Here is a 12,211-nt window from a genome sequence, read left to right as displayed (position 1 = left end):
ACACTACACGTACACTACAACACTACCCTAAACCCTAATACACTACCCTACGCTACACATACACTACAACACTACCCTAAACCCAAAAACACTACCCCCTACACTACACATACACTACAACACTACACTAAATCCCAAAACACTACCCTACACTACACGTAAACTACAACACTACCCTAAACCCTAATACATTACCCCCTACACTATATGTACACTACAACACTACCCTACACCCTAAAACACTACCCCCTACACTACACATACACTACAACACAACCCCCTAAACTACACATACACTACAACACTACCCTAAACCCTAAAACACTACCCTACACTACACATACACTACAACACTACCCTAAACTCTTAAACACTACACATACACTACAACACTACCCTAACTACACTGCCCCACTTGCCTCTCTCTCCTCGTGGTCCCTCTCTTCACCTTCAAGCATAAATAATTTTACATCTTTAACATTAATTTAAAAAAACGAAAAACGAAGTAAAATAAAGCGTACTAAACAACATTGCGAAGTAATGACATGCTAATTAAAAGCATGCGAAGTAAAAGACAATGCGTACTAATAAATGCTAAGTAAAACACCTGCGAAGTAAAGGTTGCTTCCCTTAGTGAGAGCAAGATGAAATCTGCATGTTCTTTGTTATTAATTGCTGTGACATACACACATTTTTATCCAGATGAAGTTCCCCTGTGACCATCCTAACCAAGTACTTTGCTGCAATTTTGGTGCAAAGCTGCTTTGCTTCATTGTGCATGAGGGCAATCATGTGGTGAGATGCACAATCAACTACACAGCTTGGGAATTACTGCAATTGTTACCATTGAAAGGGATCCCCCTTGTATTCCCTCAAATGTAGCTGATATACATGGCAAGAGAAGTGAGGTCATGTGCTTGAACATTTTGGGATGCAGGCTGGTCAATCCAGGGGTCTCTTTGGATTGCATCGAGAATAGCCTCCTTCTATTTTTCAATCATCAAAAGATGGCCCAGCGCACAGCTTTAAGCCCTTCCTAAGTCCTGCATAAACAGTTCATAAATAATGCTGAAAATTGCCTCCTCAGCTACTGGATTTTGAACAGCATATAGGTTTTGTTAATAGGCAGAAAAGGCATTGGCTGGGTCTGCTGCCTTTGAAATCAAGTGACCTGTTTCAGTTTAGCTGTATAGGACACAAGTCTCTCCATACCTCCCTGTTGTGTGAAATTCATAATCCAATTGTGGCTCCCCACAGATTCCAGAACTTTACATCACAGAAATGTGAGGAAAATGTGTTTTTTTGACAAAGTTTGAGGTTTGCTTTAAAAAAAATCACATTGTTTTCTTTATCTCCAGAAGTAAACATGAAAACCATATATTCATAAAAATAATACACAATCATACATCAATAAGAATCAGTTAAGAGGTATTATAAATTCTACAATATAACAAATACATAACAAAGAGGGCAAGAAAGAAAAATAGAGTTAACTGAGGAAGAAAAAAATAGCACAATACTGCCATGACATTTTTACTGTTCTATATTTTCATAGGCCCCCAGATTCTGTAGAATTTCCTCCCATAGCATATACCCCTGCTCTTAGCTATAGCCATGAATCTTTCATATGTTTCTCTTATTATAACCCCCCACTCCAACACCCTAGGCGGCGTCTTAGACACCCAAGCACAGGAAATACCTAATCGAGCTGTTTTTATGATGATTGGAAAAAGAGATCTTAATCCAGAATCCGACGCTGCCTTATATCCCAGCAGCGTATGGACCGAAGCTGAGCCCATGAGGAATCGCTCAACCGCATATGCAGGGTCGCCCCTGTCTCCATACCACCAGTCATTCAATACCAGCAAATGTGCAGCCTGGTAATAAGAGAGCACATCAGAAGTGGCTAATCCCCCGGTATATGTAGAGCGGAAACAAGTCCGCAATGCCACACGCGCAATCCCCCCCTCCCTCAAGAACCCACTTAGCGCCGAGTTGACTTGCTGGAACCAGCGCGGCGGAATTTGATATGGATGATTTTGTAGCTGATACACGATGCGAGGGAGCGCTACCATCTTAAAGATGGCCGATCTGCCATATATAGTCAATGGCATACGGGACCACACCGTTATATCTTCGCGCGTACGATCCCACACGGGGGTAAGGTTGCGCTCCCGAGAAACCGAAGCCACCTCCGACAGGTACACCCCCAAATATTGCACCCCGCCCGACGCCATCTGGAGGCCCGATGCCCACTCCCCCACCTGCCCCCGCTCACCGAGTACCCACAGCGTTGACTTAGCCGGGTTCATATAAAGGCCGGAAGTTTCACCAAAAATTTGCAGAATGTGCAACAGCCATGGCCCGAGCGATCTAGATCCGTAAGAAAAAACAATACTTCATCAGCGTATAGCGCTATTTTGTCAGCCAGGCCCGCAGACCACCGGAAGCCCTTGAGTTGGGCATCAATGTGCACCCACGCCGCGAAGGGCTCCATGGGTAGCGCGAACAGGTAAGGGGACAGGGGGCAGCCCTGACACGTCCCCCACCGTCCCAAAAAGGATCAAGAGATCGCTCCCCCAAAACGTCCGGAGGCCGTAAGATCAGTATAGAGCAACCGCACATACCCCAGGAAGCGCGGGCCCAGATTGAGGCAGCGCAACAGGGCAAACAAATATATTCAGCTCAGGGGGTCAAAGGCGCGGTCCATATCCGCCAGAAATAATGCAGCCTGCTCCCCCAGGCTCCTCCAAGCAGAGATCGCAACATGAGCGCGCTGAATATTATGGCGAGTAGCCCTCTGAGGCATGAAGCTTGCCTGATCCGGATGAACCAGATCCGCAATGTGAGGTTTAAGCCTATTGGCCAGAACCTTGGCCAGAACCTTAGCTTCCCTATTGAGCAGCGATATCGGGCGGTAGGACGCATGACTCTCCGGGGGCCTGCCCGGCTTCAAAACACCACTACCTCCGCGTGTCACCAATCTGGTGGGAGCACCCCCCCCTCGCGCGCCTCCTCCAACACCGGACGGAGCCAGGCGCCTTACCGGGGTTCAGCTCACCCAGGGCCGTACTAATTTCATCGTCAGTGAGCGGCTTGTCCAGCAAGTCCCGCATATCGTCCGATACCGCACGCGGAGGAAGGTCATCAATAAAGAGCTGGATCATATCGGTCGGCAGGCACTCCCGGGGCGCGTAGAGCTCCTCGTAATATGCAGCAAAGCTATCAGCAATTGCGGTGGGTTCAAGTGAGGGCCCCCCCCAGGACCTATGATTTGAGGCAGCGGCTGGGCATGAAGTGTGCCCTGACACAAGCGATGTAGCAGTTTGCACGATTTGTCCCCCCACAGGTACACCGGACTACGAGTGGCCAGCCAAGCCGGTCGCGCCTCATCCATCAGCACTGTGGCGTACTGTTGCTGGGCAATGACTAGCTGTCGCCTGGCGAGTCCACCATTCACTCCCCGACTTCTACACTCCAAGTCTTCTAATGCCGCCTCGCGCTGCACCAACTTTTTCCGCTGTTCCCTACGGGCCGCCGCACACCAGGAGATGTCCACACCCCGCAGAGTGGCCTTTAACGCCTCCCACAGGGTAGTCGGGGAGTCCACGGAGCCTTCATTAGACACCAGAAAATGATCTAACTCCATAGCCATATGTTCCCTGTAGTCTTTCTGCATCAGATGCCACCCCGACATACGCCACCGAAACGGCTGCCTGGCTGGGCCTACACTAAATGTGAGGGCTACTGGTGAGTGATCAGACAAGGCCCTAGGCAGTATATCTACCGACAGGATTCTATAGGCCAGCCCCCTTGGAACAAATATGTAATCGAGTCTGGAAAATGAGTCATGTACCTCAGAAAAATATGTGTAGTTTTTACGTGAGCCATGTCGATATCTCCATGCATCTGTCCAATCCAGGCCTGATGCCAGAGCATGTAGTTTTGTGGTGGAAACATCCAACCCCACCCTCCCCCATCAACCGCCCGCTGCGCCACCTATCACTTCCCAGGTCCATAACGTCATTCCAATCCCCCCCTACTATTGAAAGGGTATCAGGCATGGCACCCCAGAGGGACATGACCTTTTTCACAAGGGGCCACTGCAGAGGCGGCGGGGCATACACACTACCCAGGGTCACCATGTCTCCCCCTATCCTGCCCTGCACGAGAACATACCTGCCGTGTGTATCAGCCCAGAGTCGATCATGCACATAGGAAACCCGACGGTGTATTAGGATAGCAACCCCCCTAGACCACCTTGTGAAGCCACAGTGGTATATCGTTGGAGCCCCAGCACCCCACCGCTCCCTGCTTGCTCACTCCACTCACCGCAGCCCCGGAGTCACCACGTGGCCACCCGGCCGCCACCGCCGTCTCGGCCCAGGGACACAACTCGCCGACCTGCAGAGACCCGGGCCCCCTCCACACTCCAGGCCCACCGAGGGGGTACGAGGATAGCACAAGATGGCGGCCGCTCCCACTATACCGCTCCGATGCAAGGCTTCTCCCGGCCCTTAAAGGCGCAATCCCGCCGTCATCTGCACTCCAGCGGCGACCCTGCTCCCTCGCCTCTCAGGATGTCGGGCGCGCTCGGCCCCTGTGTATTAGGGCGAGCCGCGCCCCGTCTGGATCTGCCGCACTGCTTCGCGGGTGCCGCGGAACCAGAGCCCCCGGTCGGCAGCGCGAAAATCGAGGTCCCGGCCTCGGGCCTCACCAGATTCCGCAGGCCGCCCCTCATCACTTAATATCTAAGCAAACAAACAACAGCATAAAAACATCTGTAAACATAAACTTAAACTAAATGCCCTCCAGACACTAGTATAGCATATACCAAAAGTGACTCTTCTGTTTACTCCCTTTGATATTTTTTAATTACCCCCCACCACCCCAGCAGTCAAGGCCCCACGCCCCCTCCCGCCCCACTAGGCCCAAAGGGACTGCCCACCCAATCCTATCCCCACCCAGTACCTAAAAGAAGGAAACACCCCAGTCAGGCTGTTGATGAAGCTGACAGCCAAAAGCGAGCATATGCACTGACCGGGTGCTACCCACTATTAATTTCTCACCTCATGACTCGAGTGAAGCAACAAATGTTAAAGATAAGAAGGAAAATAAAGGTAGAGAAGAGAAAACCTTTACAGTGGTGGGGAGAACCATATAAAAACTAACCCTGGGCGTAGTACGCGTAGTCGCGCTACGCGAAGCTGCGCGAAGACGTTCTCTCACTACGCGAGCTTCGCGAGCATGCGTAGTAGCTTGCTGGTCCCGTTCGCGAGCCGTTTTTCTTGCTCGGGAGCGCGTAGTGCGTGGTCGGGGTGCTGTCTGCGTGTTCGGGGGATTGTAGCGTGCGACCTTACCCATGTGGTTGGGCTATGGGCGCGGCCATCTTGTTTTTTCAATTGTCCCGCCCGCCCGCGCCCCCCTATTTCCTCTTCCGGGTCGTGAATAACGCGTTCGCGCGGTGCACGTCTTGTTCGGGAACACAACTACTTGTTCACACTGAGAAAGTGCGTGTTCGCGTGAAATCGCGCGCGAACTTACCCAAGTGGTTGCGATGGGCGCGGCCATCTTCTTTTTCACACTGTATGCTATGGTTCTGGGCCTAGTTTTCTATCCAGCTTATATCAGTTCAATCTTTTACCTATTTTCACAGTTTTTCTTACTTCTCATCTATTTCTCTCTGTCCCTAAGTTTATATTTTGCATTTTATTTCTACTTTTCCACCTTTCTTTTTAGCTTTTCTACTGTTTTATTTTACTTCATCATTTAAGCTCCTACTTCTTCCCCTAACTTTTTTTCCTTTTGTTCTAACTTTTCTTTTCCACCTCCACCCCAGAACCATGGCAAAGGGGAGCACAACCGGCTCGAAGGGCAAGGTGCCTGCGCCCAAGAAGAGCCGGCTGCCTTGCGGCAGAATGCGACCTGCAGGGGTGCAGGCCCGGAATCTTTTCGGGGAGGCGGAGGTGGCCGCCCTGGTTTTTTTCATGCAGCGCCACCTACCCTTGACCTTGGCAGCAGGCGGCAGGCCAGGGTCCGGTTACCTCCCAGAGGAGCGTCACCGCCGGTGGGGGAAGGTGCGCCGGGCAGTGTACCGTCGCTCGCAAATCCGGCGCACCCACCAACAGCTGGCCCACCGGTGGGCAGACATTCTGGACAGGGAGCAGGACCTGTTGGATCTGCTAGGTGTTGAAGTCGTGGGGCTTGGTGAGTAGCTAATAATATTAATAATTTAATATATATTATAGTAGTATAAGTATTGTGTATAATTCTTGGACGAATAAGTAACACGGTTACTGGTGCGCTTAGTTACATTGCAGATGAATTCCATCTCAAATTCTTCTGTTATTGTATGACACAGGTGCTGCTCGCCACTTCTCTTACTAGTTTGTAACTTAGCGCTGGCTTGGGCTGCTGATTATTGATGTTAGAGTTTTTAGAGAACTGAAGTTAGTTGATGCTATTGCTAGAGTCTAGTCCTTACATTGTCCTTTAGTGAAATAGTGGTGGATGGATAGTATTAGTTCATATTTTTTTAACGGTCTGCATGACGCCTCCTCGGTCACTGAATGTTTAGTTAGTTCTTATTTACCCCACCCCTCCATTGAAACCGGTTTGAGTTTGTTTACTGAGTGGTAGGCTTAGCAGCACAGCAATAGCATGGTCAGGTGAGTCAGTAGCAGTTCTGATGCAAGCAACCAACAATTACGTGTATGTACAAATTTATGCATGTGTCCTCCATCTCATCATCTATGCACGTTTGCGGGCAAAAATAAAATTGCAATGCCGACTTACTGAACAATTGGCCCGTATGGATTCTTGAATAGGTGTTGTAGGTCAGGTGGTACTGGCTTCCTTAGTATATTCTGCAATCAGAATGTTTATGGCACATTTGATTAGTGTTCTATAAGTAGACGGTCTGTGGATCTTGCAAGCCAGTAGTCATTTATACTTTGAAGTCAATTTTATTGGAATTGTTGTTCCCTAAAATGTTTGAGAGGATTTTTGAATGAGGTCTTTGTTTCACAGCTCTTAATGTTTCTCTTTCTTTATTATTTCTTACATGATCAGCACCACCCAAGGGCAAGAAGACGGGGTCCGAGTTGGCGGGACAACCACAAGAGGAGCGCTCCTCTACCGCGGATCCTGCTGCTGGCCCCAGTAAGTCCTACAGTGCTTATATTTAACAATTATATTTCCCTAACTTTTTAACGCACTTTATTTTTTCCAACCGATTAATCCTCCTTCCTAATTCAATGTTAGCAAAACCTTCTTTGGTCTTAAATTTGTTTTCCAAATTTTGGGTCACTAACTATCCAATGCCATCCCTGACTTTCAGTTCCTTCAAACTGCCTCTGCCCCAAGACTCTCTGTGCTACTACTATTAGACTGTGTGTAGCTAAGCTTGCCCTGTGGGCCACTCTTTAGTTAAGGTATTCTTTTGAATAAAGCTGTGATAGAATAGCTGTAGGCACTGGGTCCACTCCTGTCTTTTGCGTTGTCCTCTGTAATCTCCAGTCTTTGTCAATTCCCACCAACAAAAATGCACAACCAGATGTTTGCCTACTAATTTTTGTTCAGTTAGTATACTTCTACTACTGTTGTGGTTATTATTCTCTGCACATACACATACAGAACTATGCACAAGAAATTAGGATGTTGTTGATGTTGGTGATAGGGAGGTTGGACCTTACCCCCTGGTCACAGAACTCAGTCCGAAGAACCCATAATCCAATGACCGTCTAGTCTACCTACCTAAGTGTCTTGGTCATAGTCATTTATTTGTCCCACTCCCGACCCCCACACGAAGATAGTTAGATATACCCAATGATTTTATTACACAACCCAGAACAGAAGAAGAAGAAGACCCTTTCGCTCACTCACTCGTTTCACTCCACAACACCCCAGAACTGAAAATAATATACCACAGAGTCTACGTGCAAGTTCAAAAACTTTATTTCTGTTAATAACAAGCTTCGTATTGTTGTAACTTGTAAGTATTTCCATGAAAAACATCCTGCTCCACCATGCAAAATGAAGATTAAATACTGTACATTTTGTACATCTAGTGCACGATAGAGAAATGTGTGAATTGTGGGAGACCTCTCACCGTTGAACGTATACTGTAAGTGGGTTACACATGCATCTTTCGAAAGCTCTTCAAATCCCTTGTTTCGTAAAGCAATCTTCTCTTCTCATCTGCCTATGAGAAAAATGTTGCACGTTAGACAGTGAATAAAACTATGTCAGTTTTTAGCAGTCATGGCAAAAAGTGCAACATTACATTATGGATAAGCAACAGGGACTAACAATACTGGTTTGTCAATTGTATGCGACACTCATGTGGCCTCAATGGTGTCTTTCTTACTGTGCAACAAGCTGCAAAGTAACATGGGCAAAGCAGTAGACACGGATCTAAAAATGGTTATATGGCTCAGGCTAACTTTCCAAAGACTAGAGTAGGAGTAGATTAGAGGACCCTAGGGACCATCTAATAAATGAAAACTAAACTCTGTCTAATGTGACTGCTGTACATTAGGATGCAATTTGGACTAGTTACACTGTCACAACGATTCAGGTTATACGCAACTGTTTTTTCAATCTTCCTTCCTGGTTAAAAAAGTACAACTAGTAAAATAGGGGGAGGTGTGCAGGCATCTAAAAAGGTGTACTTGATTTCATAGGTGCACAATCAATACTAACCACCAGTGCCGACGGGGCCAGCGGCGAAGAGATTGCCATCCAGGAGGGGACAGAGGATGCGGCACCTGCAGGAGCATCAGTGGGGGAGGAAAGTTCAGCGGTGGGCGGTGGTAAGTTATATTCATTACTTATTTGCATTACTAGGTGGATGGGGGACATTTTTTTCCTCACTGTGCTATGAGACTTATTAAAATAGTATGAATTTTAAGTTGTACTGGACAATATACAATGGTTGAAGAAGACACCGTTTGTAGCATTACCAGTTTTAGTTGAGTAAACACGGCCTCTTCCATCAGACTCCAACTCAGCTGTGAAACTTATGGAGAAGACTAAAAGTCAGATCAGATGACCTTGAGGCATGTGTTGATTGTTGAAGAAAAAGGGAAAGAAGTGAACTAGGGTGGAAGTAGGAAGGGAGGACTCAGAGATGTAATAATAAGACTAACTACCATAGAAGGATACTTTGGAAGGTTCATTCACATGGCTGATATGAATCGGATGCATGGGTTGTTAAAGGATGGGTAGAACTGTAAGGTCAAAGAAAATGCAGGCCTGGTTGGGCAAAAGAATATGGGTGCATGGATACAGTGGATAGCAAGAATCATGAGCGGAGTTTGTGTCAATGAAACCCAAGGCAAGGAAGGAGTGGACGCATGGGTGGTTGGGTTGCTGGTGAAAGTGAAACCAGCTAAGCCGATAATAAAGAATGATAGACATTTACTTTTAATGGGTGGATGCCCCCTAAATGTATTTGTATTCATCATAGGTGAAGACTGTCACTGGAAGCAGAGTCTTACTTTGAAAAAATAAAAGGAGATACAAAAAAGACTTTTGTTCTTATGTTTACTCAAGCCCACCCAGTACTAGGGCAAGTATAATGTCGGAAAAAACTTCAACAAATGCTACAGGCAGGGGAAGCAGGAGGACAGATTAGATAGATACTAAAAGTTGACACCAATTGTATGGACTGCGCTTGATAGTGCTACAAAGCCACTATGTACTGTTGAATTCATTATGAAGAGTTTGCTACAATTCTGTTTCTTTTTTTATAGATACTCCTACTCCTTCCTCAAAACCATCACGGAAGGAGTTGGCAGCCAGGGCCCGGCAAAGGAAACTGCAGGCCATTGTGGAGGAGTACCGCAAGCTGGTGGCTGAGGCTGAGGAGGAGGAAGAGGCGGCGGCAGCAGCTGCTGCCTCCAATGCGTGTGGCCCCAGCAAGGCTCCACCTGCAGGAGTACGGCGCCGCGGCAAGGCAGCCGCTCACCGCCGCCATTCAACATCTGCCACCCCCTCACAGCATGGATGCAAATGTAGGTGCCGTGCATTTCGGCAACAACTTCTCCTCCGGGTGGCCAAGCTGGAGGACCAATTAGAGGAGCGTGTAAAGATTTTAGTGGACAAACACCTCAAAGCCCGCCAATTGTAATGGACCCTGTTGATTTGCCCCTTTTTTAATACTTTTGTTGGTGGGTGGGAATTGGGTGTTGGGGTTATTTTTGTGGGACATTCTTTGGACTTGGACTATGGTTGGGGTTAGGGTGGGGATAGGAGGATATTTTTATACATGAATAAATGTTATTTATTTTCAACTAACACAGATATGATATGATGTTGTTTTGTGGTGGGGTTACTGTTGTACGTCACAAGGTTTACTCTAGATGCAGGGCAGCGGCCAGTGTTTGATTGAAATACTTTATTAACTGACCACATGTGTAACATGCAAACAGATAGATGCTGTGCCCCTCACTCAAAGTAACATTTGTCCTATTAGTACTACCAGCCTCTCCTCCATTAGACCTCCCAGCAAACTGCTCTTCTTACCTGTGATTGATGATGATTACGTTTGGCACCGCAAGGGCTGCATGGTTTCCCAAGACAACGGAGAATATGTCGTGGTTGTGTGATAGTAGTCGAGTAGACTCCTAGTCCTAGACACTGGCACTAGCATTGGAAAACAAAAACAAAGAGACAGTCATTTGCCTGAGAAAGAATGTGAGAGAAGTAGAAAATTACAGTACATAATACGGACCAAAAATACAAACAATATTGCAACAGCTAAACGAACTCAAAGAAATCAATGGTGTTGGGGACTGAAAAAGTAGAAGAAGATAACTGTAGTTGCGTTGGAGTCATTAAAACACAATACAAATCGTAAACGTACATGCTCTAAAATTAAATTCAAACAATGCCAGCAATGATTTACATTTATTCGTTGGGTCACTTTGGGAAATTAATTGCCTTGTACACTATTACATAGAGTGAGCTTGGGTGGGCAAGCAGAAGAAGATCCTCGCCCTGCCTCGTTGATTTTTGATTTTATTAGTGTTGGTTTCACCACATCTGCCCCAGCAAGCGTGTGATCAATTGTTGGTGTATATTTAATGTAGTAACATCACATCTCAATAAAAACCACACAGCCCGGGGGAAGAGGGTTAGGGTTTGATGAATGGAGGAGAATGGGGGTTTGGGGAAAGGTTTGACAAAGAAAAACAGTACGCATGGAGACAACAAGCAAAACAATGAAGACGATGATTGCTGATCCACAATTCCACAATAAATGTAAAGTCAATTAAGAACAGCGAAATGGATGCACGATGAAGGTTTCATTAACTGGATGGTTAATAAGAAGTGGTAATTACTTAACTACTACTACACAATTCAAAGGAAGTACTTCTTATGATATGAATGATATGAGTTTTGCCTAGGCTGTATGCCCTCTGAGAAACCGTAATACCTGTTGTAGCGGGCTGAAAGCTAGCAAACAAAATTGAGATACTTTAAGTGAACAATCAATTACCAAACACAAGCATAAAATAAATGAAGAGGAAAAAGGAATCAAAGAAAAATATGAAAATGATACTAAAGTTAATGTATTATCCAGGGCCAAATGTGTAGTTGTATCTCGTCATTCATTTTTTCCTCCCTTCCATGGACACTGTTGTGACTGAATGATTGATTATATCATCCTTGGGCGCCTCTGGCAGAATGATGAGGAGGATTGGTAAGGTAAGTGTGAGTTGTTGCTCCACGTATAAATATAGTAGCGCTGGGTGAAAGGCCGGCCTGTAAGTGTTGATGAAAGAAGAAATGGGGTATTACAAAATAAGTTAACAGAATGAAAACATAGAAATCAATTACGGTGTAGTGCGGAAAAGACAAGACTTGTGAGCGAGAACATTTTCAGACTGAGGCTAATTGGATACATTCATTAACTCTACTCTTCTAGTTGCACATCAGTCATCAGAAAGAACAACAAGATAGGAGCCAGCACAGAACAGTTACAGGGCCACAACACCAGGACGTGAGTCTGTGGCCCAAAGACCATTTACCTACATTTTTCAGAGTTTCAGACAAAAGGCATATACATCAACCTAGTATTTCCAAAGCAAGTGATTAATGTAATTCTAAATCAATGCGCCAATGTCAATCATACCACTATTCCATTCCACCACTGCACACACATGTAGCCTAGGTCTGCTGTGCTTCTTCTTGATTGGTTGTGTGT

General features: G+C 46.3%; 1 long non-coding RNA gene across 1 annotated transcript; it reads left to right on the top strand.

Annotated features, from left to right (window-relative positions):
• Positions 1-7,069: 7,069 nt before the first annotated feature.
• On the top strand, positions 7,070-9,984 carry LOC144767082 (uncharacterized). Its single transcript, XR_013598055.1, has 3 exons — positions 7,070-7,161; positions 8,685-8,813; positions 9,756-9,984. It is a non-coding gene; the product is annotated as an uncharacterized LOC144767082 (long non-coding RNA).
• The last annotated feature ends 2,227 nt before the right edge of the window (positions 9,985-12,211 follow it).

Source organism: Lissotriton helveticus, chromosome 7 (assembly GCF_964261635.1).
Source record: "Lissotriton helveticus chromosome 7, aLisHel1.1, whole genome shotgun sequence".
Lineage (NCBI taxonomy): Eukaryota > Metazoa > Chordata > Amphibia > Caudata > Salamandridae > Lissotriton > Lissotriton helveticus.
The sequence above is the reverse complement of the archived record's forward strand: the minus strand, read 5'-3'. Positions and strand labels throughout refer to the sequence as shown.